A 7302-nucleotide genomic window follows, 5' to 3' on the forward strand; every position below is an offset into this window, starting at 1 on the left:
AAGGCAGCGAGTATCCTGGCCGCTCCGGGACACGCTGTGGCAGGCGAATTTTCTCTGTTGGCCTCAGGGCGTCGTTATGCGCTTCCCGTATGTAAGACGAACCGCTACTCCAAATCTTTCATTCCTTGTGCGATTAAACTATTAAACTCTAGGTAGGGTTTTTGAGGTTTTTTAAATGTGCACATAACTGACTGACAGTATGTTGTGAATATTGTGTCTGATTGTTCTATGTATTCATTCATGCTGCTCTAAATGAATTGCCCCTTGTGGGATTAATAAAGTTGACTGAACTGAACTGAACAGTGACATTTGTGATATAGCGGGATGGTCTTCCCCGCACACATTTGTGAAATTCTACCATCTTGATTTTAGCTCCACGCCGGGAGCTCAGGTGCTTTCGTCAGAGTGTTCTCTCTGATTTCACACAACGGACACTGGCTCGCATAGCGGCGTTGGTATTAGCGTTCCCATTGCGATTACACGCAGCTCGAGTTCCCTGAACGGGAACGTCTCTGGTTACGTATGTAACCTTAGTTCCCTGAAGACACTGCGTGTCTACGCCATACTCCCGGCATGCCCGTGAGCACTTGCTTCAGTCTTGTCAGAAGCTGTCACGCTTGTGTTTTTGGTGTGCTTTATAGGTTCCTGGTCGATACGTCACCCCGCCTATGACGTTCCGTCTCGCCATTGGACTGATTTCATACGTGCTTCATAAGCACACACGCAGAGGTGTTCCCATTGCGATTACACGCAGCATCTCGTTCCCTTCAGGAAACTAAGGTTAAATACGTAACCAGAGATGTTAACAAACCATGTTACGACCTCACTTTGAGTCCTGCCATTTATGAGAGCTGTGCAGTAAATCATGTATAGTAATAATTGACATTATTTTTTCAAAACATATTTACATTCTGTTCCCATCTCAAGACCATCAAGCCAACTGCTTCTGTTTTTCTCCAAATATTTATTGATTCATTTCAAAAACAGTTTTTTTCAAACACCTCTCAAGCTCTATGTATAGGCAATGTATATGTATTTATTTATGTTTGTTTTTTGTTTGTTGTTTTTTTTTTTTGGTGCTTCTATTTTGGCAAACACAGTAATGGTCAGGATCTGAGGTTTATGTTCATACTTTCAGTTGTCATTAGCTTTGAACTCGCTTTGAACCACCCTAGTGAAAAATAAATATACTAAAATGTATTTTAAATTTATTTATTTTATGCTAAATATACTACCAATACATTTACATATTTATGTACTTAATACCCTGCAATTGTACTTTTGGTGACCTAAATTGGTATACTTAAGGTCTTATAAATTGTAACAACTGATTCTGTACTTAAGTTATCCAGAAATAGTGCTAAGGTTCAACTATAGATAGACTTAAGTATATTTGATTTTGCTAAAATGGAACTATTGCAAGTATAGGCTAAGTTAAATATCTTGTATTTAAATACTGATATTATGCAGAGATCATACTATCTTAAGCCAAGTTCACACTACATGATATTAAGCCCGATTTATGCCCGATTTGCAAATCGTTGAGTCGCCGACAGGTCAGGGTGTTATCGCGTGCAAATCGCAGGAGATTAGCGGACGATGAACGCTTGCCAATCTGTTAGTATGAAAGAGCCAACAACGCAGCGAAAACGCTCGCAGACGCGTCACCGAGCCCAGAAAAATATTTAGCCTGCTAGATATCCAGAGCAGTCATGTAGTGTGAACCGCACAGTTCAGCCCGACGTTTTAAAATCATGTAGTGTGAACAAGGCATTAAACACATTTTTAGGCTTAATATCAGCTCTATGGGTTCTAAATCTTTTTCATGCAGAACTTGACACACTGCTGGTACTGTAGGTCTGATTTTTCAGGAGATTCGGACAAGGAATCACATGCATCCAGCACATTAAGAAATTATCCTCACAATACTGAAAATTGAATTTGGAAATGTGTTTAGCTTTAGAAACTGGGGGAGAAAAAGGTGGGGGAGGGAGCTAGGCAAATTCAGAGAAAGAAAAAAGCATGACCCTTTTATCACTGGTGGTGTTTCAGGGTTATTTGAGACACTATTGTGTACTTGGAAACTGAACAGATATGGCGATACACAAGGTTGGAACCCTGCACTGCTCAGGTTGAAGAAAGTGTGTGTGGTCTGTATTGTAGAGGTTCATCTACTGTATGTGTGAGTGTGTGTGTGTTGAGAGCTTTCATGTATCTAGACAGCCTGCAGTTGTGGAAGTTTAGAGCCCCCCTCCTCAGGTTGCCAGAAGACATGTAGTTCAGATGCAATGTCAGGGGGAATTAAGCTCACACAATCTGATTTTACTGTCTGTCCGGTTTAATTCAGAGCGCTCTAGCACAAAGTCACTTGTGAGACCTACGTAGCACTCAGCTCATAATAGAATGCCTTTAATTGGTTTTAGTAGATCACAGGTTAGTTAGTGGTTCCATTACATCATAATAGCCTATTCTTGATACAGATCTGCGGGACATTATAATGTTGGAAATATCTGTCACAGGTCGAGGGGAGGAACGCTCGGGTGACCAACCACCCCCCCTCTAACCGAGTCACCACCGTGAGGAGCCGACACCACAGGCACACAACAGAGGACCACAGAGACAGAGACAAGTTTCAAAGGAGTAACAATCTTTATTAAACCAAGGGTTTCTCACAGTTTAAGATACTCTCAGTGGTGCTGCAGACTTCCGGACTCATACAGTAAGTATGGCAGGTAAGGATTCTTCACAGTACAGGGTACTCTCGTAGGTGCACGGTAATGAAGCAGTGGATTAAAAGCTTACTTTTCCCCCAGCGGTGCTGCAGACTTCCAGACTCATACAGTAAGTATGGCAGGTAAGGATTCTTCACAGTACAGGGTACTCTCGTTGGTGCACAGTAATGAAGCAGTGGATTAAAAGCTTACTTTTCCCCCAGCGGTGCTGCAGACTTCCAGACTATGGCAGGTAAGGATTCTTCACAGTACAGGGTATTCTCGTTGGTGCACGGTAATGAAGCAGTGGATTAAAAGCTTACTTTTCCCCCAGCGGTGCTGCAGACTTCCGAACTCATACAATAAGTATGGCAGGTAAGGATTCTTCACAGTACAGGGTACTCTCGTTGGTGCACAGTGATGAAGCAGTGGATTAAAAGCTTACTTTTCCCCCAGCGGTGCTGCAGACTTCCAGACTATGGCAGGTAAGGATTCTTCACAGTACAGGGTACTCTCGTTGGTGCACGGTAATGAAGCAGTGGGTTAAAAGCTTACTTTTCCCCCAGCGGTGCTGCAGACTTCCGGACTCATACAGTAAGTATGGCAGGTAAGGATTCTTCACAGTACAGGGTACTCTCGTTGGTGCACGGTAATGAAGCAGTGGATTAAAAGCTTACTTTTCCCCCAGCGGTGCTGCAGACTTCCGGACTCATACAATAAGTATGGCAGGTAAGGATTCTTCACAGTACAGGGTACTCTCTCTCTCTTCAGTTCACAGTAGGGCGACAGTGGGTTAAACGATTACTTTATCAGCATTGCTGTATACTTCTGGGCTCAAACAGTAAGTAGAACAGGTGAGGACATTCACAGTACACAGTACTCTCTCTTCAGTTCACAATAGGGAGACAGTGAGTCATAATGTTACTTTACCAGCGATGCTGTGTGCTTCTGGGCTCAAACAGCAAGTAGAACAGCTGGGGATCTTCACAGTACAAAGTACTCTCTCCTCAGTTCACAGTAGGGCGACAGTGGGTTAGACAATTACTTTACCAGCGATGCTGTGTGCTTCTGGGCTCAAACAGTGAATAGAACACGTGAGGACATTCACAGTACACAGTACTCTCTCTTCAGTTCACAATAGGGAGACAGTGAGTCATAAGGTTACTTTACCAGTGGTGCTGTATGCTTCTGGACTCAAACAGCAAGTAGAACAGGTGGGGATCTCCACAGCACAAAGTACTCTCTCCTCAGTTCACAGTAGGGAGACAGTGAGTCATAAGGTTACTTTACCAGTGGTGCTGTATGCTTCTGGACTCAAACAGCAAGTAGAACAGGTGAGGATCTTCACAGTACAAAGTACTCTCTCTTCAGTTCACTGTATCACTCTGGGCTTCTGACGGGGGCAGATATAATAACTTTCCACGTACGTGTAAGCATTGATGAGGGCCACTTCTCAACAAAGACACAGCACACTTGTGTTCACTTCAATTCCACAGCAATAAATCAATGTGTATCAATAAGGCAAAAGCACTGCAATTCACTCACACGGTAGGGCTGATCAGAGGCCTCGCTCTGTTTGTTGTGCTCACTTTACATGGGGTTTCACTTTCAATTCCTCCTCCACACACTCTGAAACACATAGCTCCTCCAACAGTCAGATCCACACTCACTGTATCCTCTTCAAGCGGTTTAAATGTTCATAAGTTAAAATCAGTTCACTTATCTTTGCTCTTTCCTTTCCCAGCACAGATCCAGTCGATAGCTCAGACCAGCAGGCTTCCTATAAACAATCACTCTGATCCAGCAAGCTTAAATGGGCGTCTCTCCCTTTCCCCTGTCCCTTCCCTGTCAGTGGGTCCTCCATCTGAGCCTCCTCCATCTGTGTCCTCCCCGTCTGTGTCTCCCCCGTCTGAGCCCTCCTCTCCCTTCTGTCTGTGTCCTTTTATCTTGTTTATCTTGACTCGTCAAACAGGAAACCTGTGTGAGTGCCGCTCCTCTCTCTCTCGCACCTGCAGTGCATTAGCGCTAATCAGTGCGGGCATGATTCCATCACGCCCGGAGCTGCAGTGGTGTGTTGCACACAATCCGTTCCCCTAGGGAACTTGCGACTCTGAGGAGGGTTCCGATCGCCAAGCGATTTTGTCACCCGTGACATCCCCCCTTGCCAATCGGTTCTAGTCCCTAGAACCGACGTTCCTCAATTCCATTTGCCATATCTCTCCAGTGGCTGTCCTCGGGTATCCCACTGAGGTCGTCGGGGTGGCGAGGGCGGAGCCGCTCTTACTTCACTTCGAGGTCCCTTGGGACCACAGCCCACCCTGGGTACCTCTTCGTCCCCCATCGCGTACCTGTGGCCGCTACAACTCACGGTGTGTACCCTGCCGACTACGCCACTTTTGATGTCACAGGTCGAGGGGAGGAACGCTCGGGTGACCAACCACCCCCCCTCTAACCGAGTCACCACCGTGAGGAGCCGACACCACAGGCACACAACAGAGGACCACAGAGACAGAGACAAGTTTCAAAGGAGTAACAATCTTTATTAAACCAAGGGTTTCTCACAGTTTAAGATACTCTCAGTGGTGCTGCAGACTTCCGGACTCATACAGTAAGTATGGCAGGTAAGGATTCTTCACAGTACAGGGTACTCTCGTAGGTGCACGGTAATGAAGCAGTGGATTAAAAGCTTACTTTTCCCCCAGCGGTGCTGCAGACTTCCAGACTCATACAGTAAGTATGGCAGGTAAGGATTCTTCACAGTACAGGGTACTCTCGTTGGTGCACAGTAATGAAGCAGTGGATTAAAAGCTTACTTTTCCCCCAGCGGTGCTGCAGACTTCCAGACTATGGCAGGTAAGGATTCTTCACAGTACAGGGTATTCTCGTTGGTGCACGGTAATGAAGCAGTGGATTAAAAGCTTACTTTTCCCCCAGCGGTGCTGCAGACTTCCGAACTCATACAATAAGTATGGCAGGTAAGGATTCTTCACAGTACAGGGTACTCTCGTTGGTGCACAGTGATGAAGCAGTGGATTAAAAGCTTACTTTTCCCCCAGCGGTGCTGCAGACTTCCAGACTATGGCAGGTAAGGATTCTTCACAGTACAGGGTACTCTCGTTGGTGCACGGTAATGAAGCAGTGGGTTAAAAGCTTACTTTTCCCCCAGCGGTGCTGCAGACTTCCGGACTCATACAGTAAGTATGGCAGGTAAGGATTCTTCACAGTACAGGGTACTCTCGTTGGTGCACGGTAATGAAGCAGTGGATTAAAAGCTTACTTTTCCCCCAGCGGTGCTGCAGACTTCCGGACTCATACAATAAGTATGGCAGGTAAGGATTCTTCACAGTACAGGGTACTCTCTCTCTCTTCAGTTCACAGTAGGGCGACAGTGGGTTAAACGATTACTTTATCAGCATTGCTGTATACTTCTGGGCTCAAACAGTAAGTAGAACAGGTGAGGACATTCACAGTACACAGTACTCTCTCTTCAGTTCACAATAGGGAGACAGTGAGTCATAATGTTACTTTACCAGCGATGCTGTGTGCTTCTGGGCTCAAACAGCAAGTAGAACAGCTGGGGATCTTCACAGTACAAAGTACTCTCTCCTCAGTTCACAGTAGGGCGACAGTGGGTTAGACAATTACTTTACCAGCGATGCTGTGTGCTTCTGGGCTCAAACAGTGAATAGAACACGTGAGGACATTCACAGTACACAGTACTCTCTCTTCAGTTCACAATAGGGAGACAGTGAGTCATAAGGTTACTTTACCAGTGGTGCTGTATGCTTCTGGACTCAAACAGCAAGTAGAACAGGTGGGGATCTCCACAGTACAAAGTACTCTCTCCTCAGTTCACAGTAGGGAGACAGTGAGTCATAAGGTTACTTTACCAGTGGTGCTGTATGCTTCTGGACTCAAACAGCAAGTAGAACAGGTGAGGATCTTCACAGTACAAAGTACTCTCTCTTCAGTTCACTGTATCACTCTGGGCTTCTGACGGGGGCAGATATAATAACTTTCCACGTACGTGTAAGCATTGATGAGGGCCACTTCTCAACAAAGACACAGCACACTTGTGTTCACTTCAATTCCACAGCAATAAATCAATGTGTATCAATAAGGCAAAAGCACTGCAATTCACTCACACGGTAGGGCTGATCAGAGGCCTCGCTCTGTTTGTTGTGCTCACTTTACATGGGGTTTCACTTTCAATTCCTCCTCCACACACTCTGAAACACATAGCTCCTCCAACAGTCAGATCCACACTCACTGTATCCTCTTCAAGCGGTTTAAATGTTCATAAGTTAAAATCAGTTCACTTATCTTTGCTCTTTCCTTTCCCAGCACAGATCCAGTCGATAGCTCAGACCAGCAGGCTTCCTATAAACAATCACTCTGATCCAGCAAGCTTAAATGGGCGTCTCTCCCTTTCCCCTGTCCCTTCCCTGTCAGTGGGTCCTCCATCTGAGCCTCCTCCATCTGTGTCCTCCCCGTCTGTGTCTCCCCCGTCTGAGCCCTCCTCTCCCTTCTGTCTGTGTCCTTTTATCTTGTTTATCTTGACTCGTCAAACAGGAAACCTGTGTGAGTGCCG

At 45.7% G+C, this 7302-nt stretch overlaps 1 long non-coding RNA gene across 1 annotated transcript; it reads left to right on the forward strand.

The window, feature by feature from the left end:
• Positions 1-5742: 5742 nt before the first annotated feature.
• Positions 5743-7005, forward strand: LOC148977693 (uncharacterized). The gene is made up of 2 exons (XR_016169469.1): positions 5743-5796; positions 6041-7005. It is a non-coding gene; the product is annotated as an uncharacterized LOC148977693 (long non-coding RNA).
• Positions 7006-7302: the final 297 nt, after the last annotated feature.

Source organism: Pimephales promelas, chromosome 8, assembly GCF_988280905.1.
Source record: "Pimephales promelas chromosome 8, fPimPro1.hap1.1, whole genome shotgun sequence".
Lineage (NCBI taxonomy): Eukaryota > Metazoa > Chordata > Actinopteri > Cypriniformes > Leuciscidae > Pimephales > Pimephales promelas.